This window comes from Pteropus medius, unplaced genomic scaffold (genome assembly GCF_902729225.1).
Source record: "Pteropus medius unplaced genomic scaffold, Ma_sr-lr_union100, whole genome shotgun sequence".
NCBI classification, from domain to species: Eukaryota; Metazoa; Chordata; class Mammalia; order Chiroptera; family Pteropodidae; genus Pteropus; species Pteropus medius.
The window spans coordinates 4,601,827-4,619,340 of record NW_024344253.1 but is presented as its reverse complement, the minus strand read 5'-3'; the positions used below and the strand labels follow the sequence as shown (position 1 = coordinate 4,619,340).

General features: G+C 45.3%; 1 long non-coding RNA gene across 1 annotated transcript in view; it reads right to left on the bottom strand.

Annotated features, from left to right (window-relative positions):
- The window catches only part of LOC120607851 (uncharacterized), a 67,006-nt gene that overhangs the window by 30,910 nt on the left and 18,582 nt on the right, over positions 1 to 17,514 (bottom strand). The window contains exons 2-3 of the long non-coding RNA XR_005654248.1: positions 14,528 to 14,589; positions 14,235 to 14,427 (exon numbers count right to left, since the gene is read on the bottom strand). This is a non-coding gene — a long non-coding RNA (uncharacterized LOC120607851). The remainder of the gene's footprint in view (positions 1 to 14,234; positions 14,428 to 14,527; positions 14,590 to 17,514) is intronic.

The window sequence follows — 17,514 nt, the reverse complement described above, 5'->3', positions numbered from 1 at the left end:
CGGCCCCACTCTGGCTGCAAAACGCTGCGGTGCAGAAACAGGCTGTGAATGACTCAACAATGAGGGGCTCCTGGAAGCTGGAACAGGAGAAAGGGGCAGGCGAGGACACCAGCTCAACACTAGAGATCAAAAGGTGGCCTGCGAACTGAAAGCCGAGAGGACCGCATGAAGAAGTGGGAGGGGAGCGAGAGGGGGCATCCCCTGCTCACACTTGGTCATGAACTCTGCAAAGGGCTGCAGAACAATGCAGAACCGAGATGCTGGTGCAGCACGCAGATCTGAGCTGAGGCCTTTGACTCCGAGAGCTTGTCAGTGCTAAATCCTTACGCGAAAAAAAAAAAAAAAGAGAGAAAGAAAGAAAGAACAAAAGAAAGTCGGAAGGCGTGTGTACATCAAAGGAAAGGGGCTTGAAGAAATGCAAAGAAATGCTTCAACCTAAGACGCTTCCGGAGTTTGGGATGCTGATGCGGCGGCCATCAACGCCCTCTGCAGCTGTGACTCGGAGCGTTACCTTCTCTTTAACTGCCACTTTGATACCACGGCCTTTGAAGTCCTTTTTCATATATTTGTAATTTACTTCTGCAACAGAAAGAGCTGACTGTTCTGGCCTTCACCCTCTCCTTAGCAAAAGGCAGGTTCGTCGGCGCCCTCTGCTGATGCTACTGCGAAGCTGCAGCAAGGAGAGCAAGAAGAGAACGCTGTTTCCTCGTGTGGTGCAGCAAATTTTTCTTAAAGATGACCCCCATCTGTGGCTATCAAACTTAAGCGTTTGCCAGGAACGCCTGGAGAGCTCGTTAAAACAAGATTTCTGGGTCCCACCCCCAGAGCTTTCGATTCAGTAGGTTCGAAGCGGAGCCGGATAATTTGCATTTCTAGCAAGTTCCCCGTGTTGCTGGTAAGGGAGCACAGTCCCAGAAGCTCCACGGTACACACTAGGCACTGGGAGTGGTAGGAAGGTATTTTAGGACAACGGCGGACCTTGTTATAAAGCGGTAACGGTGCTGAGCAAACCGAAAAAGATTTCCACTTTTGCCAGGGTGTCATTCAGGATAGTAAGTGGTGCCAGCCCAACGAGAACTGAGGTCTCAACTCCCAGCCACTGCACTTCCCACTACAACCAGCGGAGCCTCAACTCCCTTGACCTGACCTTGACATGCAGTCACATCTATAACTGCCACCTAGGGAAAAAAACACACCTCGGAATGTTGCTGACATAGGAAAACTTACCACACACTCACAAACCCACTGGCTTCTGACTGCTTTCACCAGCAACATCCAACATCTCGTGTCTTCTGAAAATTATGGCACAGGAGCACAGTTGTGGGGCTGTGGCTGTGGCGAGTTTTCTGCCTGAAGCTCAGTGTGTGGGAGCAGGTGCGAGAAAGCCGAGTCTTTGTTGTCGCTGCTCTCAGTCATTTTGTGGTCCCCCGACTGCCGACGGGAGAGGCTCCTTTGCAGGGCTCCACATCACACCTCCTGACTTCCCCTTTCTTCTCACTTTGTGCTTCACATACTCTAAATAACGACAGTTTCTCCTCTCTCCCCGTGAACCTTTGACCTGGAATGCCCCGTCCTCACCTGCCCAGTGACACTATTCCCACTACCACCCTTGTCTGAGCAACTGCCATTCGTCTATTCGATTTTGTCTTGGGACAGCCGCCCTACCCCACCCCAAAGGAGTGGGAACCCAGGTGGACCACAGCCCTCCACGCTCTATGGCAACTGTGTGTTCACTCACGGCCCCTCCCTGAGGCAGCGACTAGGACCTCCCCCTTAGATGCTAATGTGAGAGAGAGGTAACCATACAAACCAGACAAACTCGCACTTTATAAGTCTCCTTACCCCACCATTCAATATCGCAAAGTAATTTTAATTCAACTTCTTTAGCAGTTCAAATTCCAGATGGGTGCCTATTTTCACACATGTCCCGCCCCATCCCTGTGCCCTTCAGTGAATCTCCAAAAGACCGACCTAAGTATATACCTTTAAACCACCATCTTCTACCACAGTCATCATCTGTTATTCCATCTGCCTCTCAAAGATTCATTTCTTGGTCAGGTAGACCTGACCAAGGAACATGTCCTGGACTGCATCGTAACTCTATTTTAGCTCTTACTTTCAGAGACAGTTGATAATACGGTCCATCTTCTCTGCCTCCAGGCTCTTACACGACTCTGGGGAGGGTGCTGGGAGGGCCATGGCTTCATCTGCTGTCTTTAATCAGGGCCCTGCTTAAGCCTTCCCAACAGAGGGGAATCTGTGTTTAAAAATAATTCTCAAGATAGTGAATGAATAAAAGAGGGCATTTCATTAATTCTATGGTGAGTAATGGACATTTCTGCACATAAATGACGTTGCCATTGGCTGCCCTGCCTGGAGCAATCCAGGCTGCACGGAAGTGCTGCACGTGGGAGTGAGATCTCATCCGGCACGCACTACCAGGAGATAAGGCCGTAACGGGGTGGAAGTTCTAGTACATTTCCCAGTTTGACAAATGAATCAGATGGACTTTCTAAAGTCCTCCGGGATCATGTAAAGACTCGGGAAAAGGAACGTCCTTGTCTGAGCAGCTGTGATCAACTCTCAGAGTAATTCCTGGGAATTCACAGCCAGGGAGGCCACTCGCTGACCCCGCAGCGCTTGTCACGTCATTAACCCCAAAGTGGACACTCATTTCCAGGAAACCTATTGCGCTTGCATCATTGTCACTATAATAAGCATAAAGGAAGAGCATGTGAGGAGTGCTCCTGGAAGAAGCTTTTCTACCTCGTTACTGAACCTCTTGCGTTCCCCTGTGTCGGCTGATAAAACGGACCCAGAATCCCAGGTGGATCGCTCACTGCAGGTACCTCTATGGAGCCGTCGTCTGACCCCTCGAAGATTCCATTTTCTTACCTCAATGAAGATAATACTCAGCCCTACGGGCGGCTGGTTGCAAGGGATGAATGAAATTCAGCACACCAGACTCCCTGTGTTCAGAATGGCTTCTCGCCAGCTGTGTGACTTTAGACAGGTTACTTACCCTCTCTGTTCCTCAATTTCCTCATAATAATAACAGCCACTTATGGTGTTTTTATGAAAATGAAATGAGTTAACACAGGTAAAGAGCCAAGAGCGGTGTTCAGAACCACTCAAAGTGTTCACTGTGATTATGATTGTGTGTGAGGAGCCAAGAGTGGTTCCTGCACTGGATGTTCTAGACATTCGATAAACGTGACTTGTCTTGTGCCATTATTCTTTTGGCAAACTCCAAGGGAAACATGAGGTAACCTTACTCAGGACCTGCTATTTTCCAGTTCCTCTGCATAAATCAGGATTACAGCAAAGGATCGTCCCCTTATCTCCATGGATGCAGATCTCTTTGCTAATTCCCTATTGGAAATATTTCTCATGTGGCTGACCTCTAGCCAAAAAAAAAAAAAAAAACAGTGATCTCAAAAGCTCTCCTGACAAAAAAAATACACACCCCTCCAACCCACCTGGCCCCAGCGAAAGAATATACTACCCCCGCCTCACCAACCCACCCACAGGCTTCAAATACTCATGATTTCATAATTCAGTAAATATCTGCAAAGCATCTACCATATTTAAAGCAATAAGAAAGACGCAAAGAAGGAGCAGTCATGACCCTGCCTCAAGGACCCGGTGGCTACCAGGGGAGAAGAGAAACAAAGGGCAGCGGGTGAAGCCTCCATGAGAGAGAAACAAAAGGGGTCAGGAAAGAGCTCGGGAAGGAAGTAGCGTTGGGACTTCATCTTAATCGATGTGTGGCATTCGAACAGCATCCAAGCGAATGGGGAATTCCAAAGGGAAGGAAGAGTGGGAGCAAAATTTTAGCCTTTGGCAAGCAAAGGACACCTCAGAAAAGGTCTGTTGTCTTTCTCAGGCAGGATTAGGGTAAATAAAGAGGAAGAGCTGGAGATAAATATTTTAAAGATGTTTAGGGCAGAGCTGGGAAAGCGTCAGGATACCTATAAAGTAGGGAGCCAGCGAGGGTTTTTGGAAGCCAAGAAGCAGCATGACTAGAGCTGGTTCTTGGAAGGCAAATCTAAAACTACATTGTGAGACGTGAATATGAGAGGAGAGAGACAGGAGTTGAGAGGTTCTTACAAAAGTACAGGAGAGAAAGTAGGCAAATGGTGCGGGCGGATGGGAAAGATGTGGGATGTCACGGCCACAGATCTTGGCCAATGGTTGGATTGGGAGGTGAAAAGAGAAAGAAACCAAGGATGAGCCTCAGGCCTTGAACCGAGCGGCCTGACGGGACGAAGGAACGACACCCTCCACGAAAGCGGGGGAAAAGCAGGTTCTGGCTCTGGCGAGAAATGACGACTCCAGTTTGTCCCTCTCTGAGAATTAGTCCTGCCCTTTCCACAACCTTTAATGAAACTGCAAATAGTGGGAATTATTTCGCAGCTTTTTCTTTATTTACAGAAGGGGTCTCTATGAAAACCGTGGGGGACACGAGTAGACAGGAAAGGATGACAAAAGCAGAGGCGGAGAAGAGAATAAATCTTCTCTTCCCTCCTCAGTTCGTCTGACAAGCTTGTCTCTTGCTCACACAGGAGAAAGAAAGAATGAAAGGAGGAATTTCCCCCATTGGTGTGTAAGTTCCATGAGAGCAGGACTTTTTTTTATTTTTTTTTTTTCTGTTTTGTTTTGTGATGTATCTCTAGTCCCTAGCATGATCCCCGACCATAATGGGAGCTCAATACATGTTTGTTGAATGAATGAATTATCCCTGTTTCTAGGAATATGAAGAAATAAAGAACAGAAGGTCCCTTCAAACACCCCTCCCAGCCCCAGTCATCTAGTCTTTTCATTCCTTTAATTTTTTTTTTCATCCTTTTCCAAACACACCTAGAAATAATTCTCAAAGAGCCCGGCTTTATATTCTCACTTTTGCAAAGCTCTCAGGAATTGACAATTGCAGGAGGTATAACAAGGAAAGGGCAGCAATCTGATGAGCAGGAAGTTGGCTGTTTATGTTGTCAAGCAAATACGGCCCCTCCCTGGGGAGGGCGCTGGGTCTGGAAGTATGCAAGTGTTTGATTTCTTTTCTTGATTTTGTTTTCTAATCGTTGACTCACTGCATTACTTTCCATCATTTCCCTTACAGAATACGACTGGACAGAGATTTGCCATGTGGAGACTGGAATGCCATCTAGAATCCTGTCTCCTCTGATGCTCTGAGAAGACAACTTACAACCACTTTTGGGAAATGTGAGGAGTGAATTCCTTTGCAGACTCTCGAAAAGCATCAGAAGGTCCAGGAGCTGGTTTAAGAGGAAAGACATGAAGGTAAAATGTGTTTTAAGTGGATAAAGATTGAGAGGTAAGAGGATGTTATTCAAAAGAGTAGTTTATGAGTCAGGTTGCTTTTGACATCAGAGGTCTTTAATATCAGGTCCACCCATCCGGACTCGCTGAGTTCAATCATATCTTATCCTCCTTTTCTGCTTCCTGAGACTTAATCATGGTTTCCTCCGTGAGTGTCATCAGCTGCCTAAAACTTTACAAGATAAAAGGATGTTTTCTTTTGAGGAAGCTGCTCCTCAGGGCTGAACCTGACTTCCAGACCTACCACTTTAAACTATAGAATGCTTGACATGGGCATTCCTCCCGCTCTTTTCCAACTATTTTCTGGAGTCATTTATTAGGTGCCTACTGCATGCAAAGCAAGGTGGGAAAACAAATACAGAGATGAATAAGACTTTGTCTCTGCCCTGAAGTAAACCACTCTTGTGTAGAGAAAGACACACAGCCATCTCTTCTGTAAAAGACATGTCAAGGGCTGACATGGAGCCACTGTAGGTTTTTGAGCAGTGAGTTTCATGATTACCTGGCTTAGCCTTGTGAGATGTATCCTACTTTACCTCTGTCATGACTAGCTTCATCCCTTCCAAGAAGCACAGGAGAGAAGATAAATTTACTTGTTCATTTTACAAATTGATTGTTGAGTCCGTTCTGAGGAATTATATAGGAACCTACTTCTAGTTAAATCCTAAAGAAGACTACTCATAATTGGAAGCATTTGGAGAGAGCTAGAGCTGAAGGTGGGAAAGTAATCAAGTTCAAGAGAAAAAAAAAAAAAACCATTATCTGGGTGAGGAAACCAGGAAGACAAGAGGAAAATGGTAGGAGGGAATGGATGGGGAAAGACATGTGGACTCTAGGAGGAAGACAAGAGAATCTAGAGGCATGAAAACACCAAGGCTCATAGAGATGCATATGACAGAGCCATGTCTGGCTTTTCCCCAAGACTTAGGACAGTGCCTCACATATGGCACTGAATAAATATTTATGGATGAAGGTACTAAGAAACAATTAATCAGGTATATTTCTTTATAATCCTTATACTTGTGAATCATACTTCTCTTTTGAGAACCAAGCTTAATGTCTCTCCACCATCTGTTTAATTTCCCAGGTCACCTTAACATGTACCAGGCTGCCATGTCGTGATGTATCATTTGGGTTACTTGCAGTGTTTGATGTTAATATTATAAATATACAAGGGAAGGCAAGAAAGTGGCACAGCACTGCAGATCAAGACCCCGCAAGGAACCCAAAAGTAAATCAGCAAAGCTTCCTTGCTGGTTTGGAATTCAAAACAATCCAGGTGACCTGCTTCTGCATCTCACTCAGAAGCAGGCAGCTCTGGTTCTCCCTCTGGTTGACTCTGCTATTTTCAGGTACAAGATTCTCTCTCCTCCTCTGCTTCTTTTCCTCTGCTGCTCCCTCTCCCTCTCTTCTCTCTAGCATCAGATTTCCACGCGGGAGAGAACATGAACGGGTTAGGAGCTACCAATGAGGACCGCTCCCCCTGGACAGAGTCCTTGACTTGGGAGCGGCAGAGGAGCTGATCCGTGGGCTCCCGAAGGCCTGGGCGCCCATCCCCACTCCAGCTGTCCATGCCTCAGTGGATGTGAGCAGAGCTCCCTCAGGCTGCTGGAAGGGTTCAGAGCGTGGCAAGCACCTAGGAACTCATGGACTTTCATGGAGTTTCCATGAATAAGGCAAACAAGTAGCACGGAATTAACAGAATTAACAGAACATTGAAAACATCATTTATCCAAATTGGAACTCCTGAAATTCCAACTCAACACGCCTGCCCTCCCCATGGATGTCTTCTTCTCACCCTTCTAGTTACTCGATCTCTAAAACTGAATTTATCTGCGATTCTTCTCTTTCTCTCACATCCCACATTGTAATCTGACTGGAAATCCTATTGACTCTACTTTTTAAATATGTCCAGAAACTTAGAATTTCTCCCAATCGCCATCATTATCACCGCAGTCCAAATCACCATTGCCTGCAGCAGGCACCTAACTGTCTCTATGCCCCCACCCCGGCTTCCCACTCGAACTCACCCCCAACCAGTCTATTCTCAACACGGCAGCCAGACTCGTCCTTTTAATTGGTCAGATCATGTCATCTACCTGTTCAAAACTCTCTAGTAGGTCCCTATGGCTCTTGAAAGAAAGCCAAGGTCCTTACAATGGCCTACAGGCCTGACAGGACTCGGCCTCCCCACCTCCTGTCTGCCTCTCACTCTTGATCACTCTGTGCCAGACACACTGGCCTCTTTGACGTTTCTGGAACATACTAAGCGTGCTCTCACCGAAGCCTTTGCACTGGCTTGTCCCTCATTCTGGAACTCTCTCCCCCAGAAATGCACAGGGCTAACTTCCTCAGCTCCTGCAAGTCTGTGCTCAGATGTCACCTTCTTTGACTAACGAATCACCCCACTCAACATTCCCTCATCACTCTCTGTCCCCACACCTGCCATACGTGGCATTTTATAACACGCCATATCATTTACTTCTTCCTTATATTTTGGAAGTGGGATTTTTTGTTTGTTTGTTTGTTTGTTTGTTTTAGCGGGGCAGCAGGGTGAGGGTATTTTTCTTTCTGGCCTCTCTCTCCCCCATAGAATGAAAGCTCCACGAGGAAACCTAGATCAATCTCTACACCTTATAGATGCGCACTCAGTATTTGTTGGTGAATACCTGATTTCTAGGACAACCGAAGCAGCACCCTGAGCTTACTGATTTAGAAGAGATCACTCGAGTACAGTGAAAATTCAACTGTGGTTTTGGGTTTGGTGTGATGGGTTGAAAAAAAACTGTGATTTGCAAAGTATGCTCTTTTTTTTCCTACTATCTACCTTCTAATCGCCAGTGTGCGCTGATGGAGATGCATTCACAGACACTGGCGTGCTTGTTCCCATAAACAGGTGCGAGCCAGTGAGTCAGTCCATCAGCTTATGAACAAACAGATCACTGTGGTCCAGGTGGGATAGAAAGGTATGGTTCTCATCCTCAAGGAATGTACGCGTAGCATGTATAAATGATTCTACTATACTCAGGCATGAGAAATGTCATATTGTTGCTTATCTTTTTCTGTCTCTAAATCAAATTAGATCTGCCCTACTCCCTCTAAACCCAGGTCAGGCTGAGGTCTTCTGCTGTGGGCCCCAAGGTCCACTCCTAGTGCTTCGCCACCCTGGCTTCCACATGTCCCCATCAGTGGTCCTATTAAATCATGGGGTGCTGTGATGGAGTGTGGCACAGGTCTATGACAGTCTCAGAATTTTCCACCACCAGCCACTTTTCCTAAATTTGAGAGAGGCTCATCCTCCATTAAGAGGGGGTCACCTCTTCTTTTTAAACAGTGTCGACCTCTAGTCCCTCCTTCTCAGTGATCCTGAAGCCCAAAGATTTGTTCCTTCAGGCTGACAGACGGGGTGCAGCTGGAGAGAGCTCTGTGGGGCACAAAGGATCCGATCTTAATTCATCTCTTTACCTGATGTCCTATATCTGATAAGACAAAATGGCTTCACGATGACTACAACAAAAGAAGTTGTAAAACAAAGCTTCTAAATTGAATGTATAAATTCTCAGACAATGTAAAATAGAGAATTGATCCAATAGGCTAGAATTTATCAGAGAAGCGTTCCTGGAGGAAGCGGATTTTGAATCAATCCTGGGACAGGTGGAGAGAGCTTGATACTTTCCAGTAAAGGAGGAGGGATGATTTTCTTTTTGGTATATAATAGGGGGTAGAGGGGGAGGGCACCAAGTCAAGAAACAGTGAGTCAGATACCAAGAAGAAGAGCTGGAGGGTAACAATGGGGGAGACTGCCGTCATCGGGGCATTCTGCGCTGTGGAAGAACAGCAAGTCTCTGGTGTGGCAGACAGCTGGAAATCCAAGCACACCAAGTATGACTCAAGACCAGTTTAGATTCTGGGAAGAGAAGCAGGGGAATAAAAGTATGCTCATGAAGCAATAGTGAAAGATGACCCACAAAAAGGAAAAGACCACAATGAAAAATCCCAAGTGTGATATTGGGTACTCCATTCTAGCCAAGGCATAAGTTTTCATCCGGATTACATTTCCCAGAGCTCTTTTGGCCCCTGGATTCATCAAATCCAACTCCTCCTTCTGTTGATCACAAACTAGAAGCCACAGAGACTCACTGACGTAGAGAACCATTAGGTCATCTGTCCTTATTTTCTGAGATGGTGCTACCCTTTGAAGGCTTCTCTCTACCTCAGGATCGCCAAACCCTTAAAAAGACACAACATCAATGTCACAGAAGGCACACTCCCAGCAAAAGGAAGGGCTTTTAACAAATAAAGGGAATGCTCTCCACTTCAAGGTAGCTTCAGAGTAGTAGTATATACTTAGTCCTAGCCTGAGATGGTACTCAGGCATACGTGTTTTCATTATTCCTACAATGTGTCCAGTCTTTATCCTTTGAGGTGGATGATTGTGTGAAAAAGCTAAAAGTCCTTCGCATCTAGCTCTGGCCATCAAGGTATGTGATCAGACTGGATGCAATGCCATTTTATTATAGTAAATAGATTGATTTTCTCATGGGATTTCTTTTCGAGGCTCATCAGGGACAGCTATTGATTTCTTACTCTGTCAGGATAATGGATGGTTTCCACGGTCCCTGCCGTCAGGAAGCTTACATTTTAAGGCAACATTTACACAAGTGAACATTTAATACCCACAAAAGCGTAATACCAGGATGTGTAAGAACGGAGCAAGCCATTATTTTGAATTGAGGAACGGGGAAAGGTTTGGTAGGAAAAGTAGCATTTTAGCTGCAATTGAGGGATAAATAGAATCAATAAGCAGAGAAAGGAATGAAAAGAACATTCCACACTAAATAAGAATAAAAAGGCACAGAAATGTGAAAGCGCAGAGTGAGTTCAAGAAAAAGCAGATAGTTCTGTGTTTGGAACAACAGGCACTTGGGCGGCAGCAGCAGCAGGTCACCAGCAGATGGTGGGTGTGTATAAACATCAGACTCTAGGCTTGCAGCAGAGCCAGAGGGGCGCTTCCTGTCATATCCTGAACAATGACAGCCTCGTTACAAATCAATGGATAGCTTCCTGAGATGAGTGGTTTGAAGGACAACACCCAGTGGAACACTGAGTTCCAAGACCACCAAAATACAAATCAGTCCCTATTACTTGATAATCACGTTTTACTTGACAGGATCATGTCTCAGGAGAGGAAAATTAAGCATCGGTTAGGTAAGAAATCAGGCTTCGGACACTAAATGAGTCATCAGCAGACCCACAACGGAGGAGCAGACTGTCTGTGCTGCAGGGCAGCCTGTCGTGAGAGGTTACAGATGATAAAAATAAAGCCTTCCAGGAAGCCACCTTGAGAAAAATCTGTTTCTGCCTCAGGGGAGTTACAGAGGTCTCTCACAGGGTCAGGGATCACAGGGGATGAGGTGGCAGGGGTCGGGGTGCATGGACTGAGTTTGGGAAGAGCCCAGCATAGCTGAGTGCTGAGTTACAAGGCAGAGAAATGGAGAAGAAAGTCAAAATGTTGCAGCTGGCTCAGCCTGGATGCAAGATGCATACTGAGGGTGCAAGATGGAGCACCCAGAGCAGCACAATTAATTCCGAAAGCCATTATGTTGGTGGTTCAAGGTGTAATTCTCTGTCCTGGTCAGAATTGGCCCCAGAACAGTGGCTCTCAAACTTGGGAAAGATTTGGAGGGTGTGTCAAAACACATGGCTTGGCCCCACCCCAGGATTTCTGATTCAGTTGGTCTGGGATGGGCTGAAGAATCTGATTTTCTAACAACTTCCCAGGTAGTACTGATGCTGCTGGTCTGAGAACCACTGACCTAGAACTTGATGGGCCAGAGTAGTCTTCAGCCTCTGAATCTAAAGGGAACTGGAAAGGGTAGGATTTGAATGCTTCCAGCCGGGACTATCTGAAGGGGTTTTAGATGCTCAGGAAACTGATAAGGATCAAAGGAGGCAACAGCTCAGGACAGTGATGATGTAATAAAAGAGAGGAGGAAGGGAAGGCTAATTGACAGGAACGAGTTTCAGAAGCAATCTGGCCATTTGCCCAGAACAACCACCTGTTGGAGGAGGAGCTGCATCACCAGCCCATCACATCACCGCTGGCACCTGGCTGCCTCTAGAATCATCAAGGGAGCTTTCGAAAAATACCCGGTCCTGGGCCCCAAACCCAGGCAAGTTAAATCAAAATCCGTGCATGGGGTTGCCCTGATGTGAGAGTTTCTGAAAGCTCCCAGGTGATTCTAACATGCAATTAGGGCTGGGAGCCAGCCCCTGATGTAAGGAAAATCTGATCCTGTGTGGAGGAAGAAAAAAATCTAATAGGAGAGTCTATGGAAATGAGGAGTTCATCTCCATTAACTTAAAACTTAACAAGATTTCTAAACTTGACCAGTCCTCACGCTCTTGCTCTGTCCCTCCCAGTCCTTCAGGTTCCTTTTCCTGCTGTTGATATCCCCGGTGCCTAAACAGTGTCCCCAGGGTGCTCCCCCAAAGCTCTGCTAATGGGATCGCCATTATAGTTTACAGCAGCCAAACAGCCTACAGCTAAAAACATTGAACAAGGCTTTCTCCTGGAGCTAGCTTTCTTCCTATCTCTCAGAGGCCTGGCACCAAGGGCAAGTTCAAATAGTTTTTGTCTCTGCATAACCGCAGTCCATGAATCACTCATTTTATATCAAATTATATCAAATTAAAAATGTAGGTTTAAGAGTCATAAAATAGGACATGGTTCCATGGTGTAGCGGTTAGCACGTCTGCTTTACATGGAGAAAGTTCTACGTTCGCGCCCCAGTGGAGCCACGACCCATGGTCTATGGCCGTGCCATCCTGAACAAGCCCGATGTCTGATCTCAAAAGCTAAACAGGGTTGGGCCTGGTTAGTGCTTGGGTGGGTAGGTGACCACCTAGGAAGACCAGATGCTGTAGGCATAAATAATAAAAAGAAAGAAAAAAAAAAGAATCATAAAATGCCCTTGTGAAAAAATGTATAGGAAAGCTAGTCAAATAGTTTAAATATGTAGAATCTCAGTATAGTGAAATATAAGTGAAATTTTATATGAAACTTCAATATACACAATAGATACAAATGAGATACTACAGAACAGTGTGTATGCTATATTGCTATTTGTGTTAATAAGGTAAAGGAGATTAGGAAATGGGAAGGGGGTTGGTTCTCTAGAAAGATAGGCGAGAGATGATGGCTTTGGTTTCCTCTAGGGTGGTGAGCTGGGGACAGGTTAGTAAGAAGACTTCTCCGAAGATACTTTGTACTTGAATTTTGAATCATGTGCATGGATCACCTATTCAAAAATAATTTTTTTTAATTAACTTTTTGTAGTGGAGCCGTTCTGGTTGGAGCAGACTAGACCTCACCTTCCCTCCTCTCCCCCTCGCCTGTTAGGATTTCTGATTCCGTGAATTTTCGCAGAGGATCTGGTCGGGAACCCACAGAACCTTTTCATCCACATTTTTTTAGCAGCCAGAATTGATACTTGTAGAGGGCAGGTGACCAGGTCAAAGTCACACAACGAACGAATGCACCTAAACCTCCTGATTCTTTCTTCCCTGTTTTTTGTCCATGCCTCCTCAAACAATTTAATCCCTTCGACAACACGGCTTCTCAGATACTTGTTGAACTTCTACAGCTATGCCAAAGAGATACCATTAATACAAGCGCACATCAGGGACAGAGAAAGCGTACTGACCAGACACTAAATAAATAAGCACAGGCCTCGTGATCACAGTATTGATTAAATGAGCACAATGACCCTACCATGTGAAATTTTACCCTATTAACAACCATACCATATAAAGGATTATGTAGCTTATTCTGGCATTTTGTAGCATGAGTCACAAGACAAACATTTGGAAGATGAAAGGACCATATATAGAAAGCAACCCTGTAGCATTTTTTTTAGCTCAGCCCAGTGACCACTAGGTGACAGTTGTCCTCACAACAACACTGCAGCAGGCCTAGAACTCTTAGAAAGTGGACCGAGGAAGAATAGCACACAACTGACCCACCCACGCAGCCTTGAGGCCCAGAGAGAATTATTAGTAAAAAATCCAAACAATTCTTCATTCTCTTAATAAGCTATGTCCTCTATTGTAACAGCCAAGAATGCTTTAGCTTATGTCAAAAAAACAGGCTCAAACCAGCAGACCTTGGGCAGAATCAGGTCAGCAGCAATGTGTTTGCCTAGGACAGAGTTTGGTTTTGTTGTCTTGTTTTAATCCAAACGCCTTTAGACGGAGCAGGTCCTCTCTGGTTTGCCAGAACTCCCACCACTCTCTAATGTCTTATTCCAGGCTCTTCCACACACCTTCATGGTCCCTGCCGGCACTGGAGATTGGGATCCCTGCCAAAATGCCTCAAAAAAACAATGACTCCGCAATTCCATTCTCAACCATCCAGTCAACTATCGTGGGCTTTCCTACCGTCGTCTATCTTTTGCCAAATCATTCTTCTATCTACAGTGTTCTCCTCCATAGCCTTTTTTTTTTTTTCCTGCAATCCTTCTCATTCTTGAAGCCCCAGATTAAATGTCATCGCCTCTTTCCTCCATTAAACCCAGCTGAGTGCATTTCCCCCTCTTCTGGCCTCCCACTGCCCGCAGAGCCTATACATAGTTGGCGCGTATTTTCTGCTTCATGCTCGTTAGCTATCTTTCATATGTCTCAACCGTAAGAGGATATATCAGTATAATCGCTGGAATTGGACAGCCTGGTTACATACATATCATTGCCTCATCCTTTACAAGCTGGGTGGCTCTTAGCAAGTTACTTCACCTGGTATGAAGAAAATAATAAGCCCCACCCCCCACCAGTCTCTTCTGAGGAGGCCCTCAGGGCCCGGGAGGCGCTGGGGTGTGGGGCGGGCCGCAGGTACTCACCATGATGGGGTCGGTGGGTGCTCTGGCTCGCACGTTCACGGTCACCATCCCGGCGGATGCTGGACTCGAGGCCCGCGCGCTGTGGAGCTGGGCCCAGTGCCGGCTGTCTCGTCCAGCAGTGCATGCAGGTGCGGAAGCCAGGCTGTCTGCTGACAGAGTCCTCGGAGATGGGGCTATTAATATTTCAGCTCATCTGCAGAACATTGGGAAAACTGCCTAAAATACACCGAAGTCCCACTACCAACGACCATCCTGGGCTTTCCAGACAACTGTAACTGGGCTAGTTAACTCACCTGCAGTAAATGAAAAGCATCGAAGCATTTTGTTCTATGTGGGTCACCGTTCTTGCTCCTTCCTTTAAAAAATAAAGCTCAGCATTGGAATTCAAGAAGCACTCATACGAATGTTGCACAAGACACAAATTTAACATATTTTGGGATCCCAATAACCAAAAAGCATGTAGAATAAAACCTGAAGTTGTTTCTGCATTACGTATAACAAAAGCTTATCACTAGAAACAAAAATGAAAATAATGATAGCACCTACTTCAGAGGATTTATTTTAATTATTTTACTTTGAAACAACTTTAGAATTATGGGAAATTTACAAAAATTGTAGAGCTTCTATACACCCCTCACTCAACTTCCCCTAATGTTAACAACATCTTATGTAAATGTAGTCCAATTATCAAAACCAGGACACTGATTAACTAAATCTACAGACTTTATTTGAATTTCACCAGTTTTCTCATTGATTTCTTTTCTGGTCCCATCCGAGAGCCCATATTGGATCAAGGTATCACAACTTCGTCGTCTTCTCCAATCTGCGATACTTTTGGAAATCCCAGGCCAGTTATTTACAAAATGCCCATCATGTTTTCTTCTGAGTAGATTGAGGCTACGTGCTTTTGGCAAGGATAGCCCAGACGCACTGTTGTGTGCTTCTCAGGGCATCGTAGCTGAGGCTACAATGATGTTGAGATGTCTCTCACTTGTGAGGTTAACGTTGATCACTAGGACAAGGTAGCGTATGAGGAGTGTCTCCACTGGAACGTAACTATTTTTCCCTTTGCAGTCAATAAATATCTTGTGGGAAGATACTTTGAGACTATGCATATATCCTATTTCTCATCGTACTCTCACCTACTGTTTGTAGTGTTCGTCAAGGGTTCTTACCTGAAATGATTATCACGCTTGCTCAATGGTGATCTTAGATTGCTCTCATTCCTTATACACTTATTAATAAAAATTCTACTATAAGGAAGAACTGTTCAGTGTCATTTGAAGGCCTTTTATGAGGATGAAATGAAGTTGACATTTAAAACAATGCCTGGCACACGGCGAAGCCTTGGTAAGTGTGAACCATTTCTAATGTTATTATTAATGAGACAATATGAAAGTTTTCTGATTAATATGGACATTTTCTGGTTAGGAATGAGTCCTTCTGAAATGTTTAAAGATGTTCCAAAATAGTCTACTGTGTTAGTTTGCTAGGACTGCCGTAACAAAATACCACAGACTGGGTGGCTTAAACAACAAAAGTTTATTCTCTCATAGTTTTGGAGGCTGGAAGTTCAAGATCAGAATTGGTCTTCAGCAGATGTCTACCCTCTCCCTGTGTCCTCACATGGTCTTCCCTCTGCGTGCAGGCCCCTGGAGTCTCTTTCTGTGTCAAAATACACTTCTTACAAGGATGCCAATCATATTGGATCAGGGCCCACCTTAATGGCCTCATTTTAATTTTACCTCTTTAAAGGCCCTATCTCCAAATACAGTCACATTCTGAGGTACTGGAGTTAGGGTTCAACATACAAAGTTTGTGGGAAAATACAATTCGGTTTATTGTGGGGAAACAGCTGTACATGTGAGAGTGCTTTCAGAACTGGCGGCACTGTACAAACATAAAGCAATAGTATAAAAATCATTGCAACACTTTGTAACCATTCACGCACTCCACATACAAATTGCTAAAGCATCTCCTTACAATGTTATTAACACTACTAATTTGACTCTTGTTTTCAGGGCTGTCACAGAACTCTAGAAGGCAAATTTCAACGCAGCTGCTTTCTGCGTTATCACACATTCCCATTGATTGGCACCCACAATTAGTCTGTTCTGCTTGTTGGTTTTTTGTTTTGTTTTGTTTTTTCCTTTGTCTTCTTGAGGCTCCGGGCTTCTGGCAACTCTCTTCAGGCTGTGCCAGCTACCTTGCCAGAGGCCCTAGGCATCTCGTTACCTCAGAGAGGAGGGCTGCCTGTGAGCCCTCCAGCAGAGCTCCTGATTTATCCATCCACCAGCTGCATAGCCTCAGGCGAGGCCCCTCAGTGCAGCACTGTGTCCCAATTCCATGGCTGAAAGAAAAAGATAACAACCCTCCCAAACAGGCTGGGAGGATGAATGAGTTATCTTTATCAAGCCTTTGATAACATAAAATGGGCAAACTCCTATTCCTGTCTTTCTAGAACCTGCATCAGAATAAACACCTGCTAGGAAACTAATTCTTCTCCGACAATGTTTTCTTGAAGGAGGCAATTTGCAGAGTTTCATAAATCTTGGCCTCCCAGAAGTGGGAAAAGGACACAGACTTCACTATTATCTGGGTAAGTTAAAAAAAAAGGAATGATTTCTTTCCCACTGAAAATTCTGCTTATCAGAGACTAACAGAGGGCAAGGAGACTCTGACCCCAGTCTGCCTCATCTGTCCTAGAAAAGGGAAAAGAACCAGACTCATCCCCCAGGGCCGTTGAGTATTTCTTCAGTCTCTGACATCCTGGCTGTCCACAGCCTCCACACGCCTGAGCGTGTGGGAGGAGGGTATGGATGAAGTCGAACTGCTTCCTCCGCCCTCTTGCCCAGCCCATCATACGTCCCTCGGGCCAACAGTAGCCATTCTTTGCTTTGAAATACTGCTTTAAAGCCTTTCAGACATATGAGTCCTTTGACAGTCAACGGAGAGAGGTCCATCCGAGCTGTTTGACCCCTGGCAGAGCTCCCCAGGGAGTGTCTCTGTTTGTTCACTGTGGTGCATTAAATCTTTGAAAAAATGAATCACTCTACCTGTGACTTATCTCCAGTGAGCACCTACGCTGTTCTGTTGGAAACACTCTGTCCACACCATTTGCTTATTTTCCTTGCCCCACTCTCCAGTGATTACCGCCCAGCCTTCTAGAACATCTCCTAATCCAGCCTGCACACTTCTGGCTCCACTCCACCCATTCAGATCTTAAAATTGAAACAAAATCTTTCCAATCTCACCACTACCCCCATACCCTCTTCGAAGT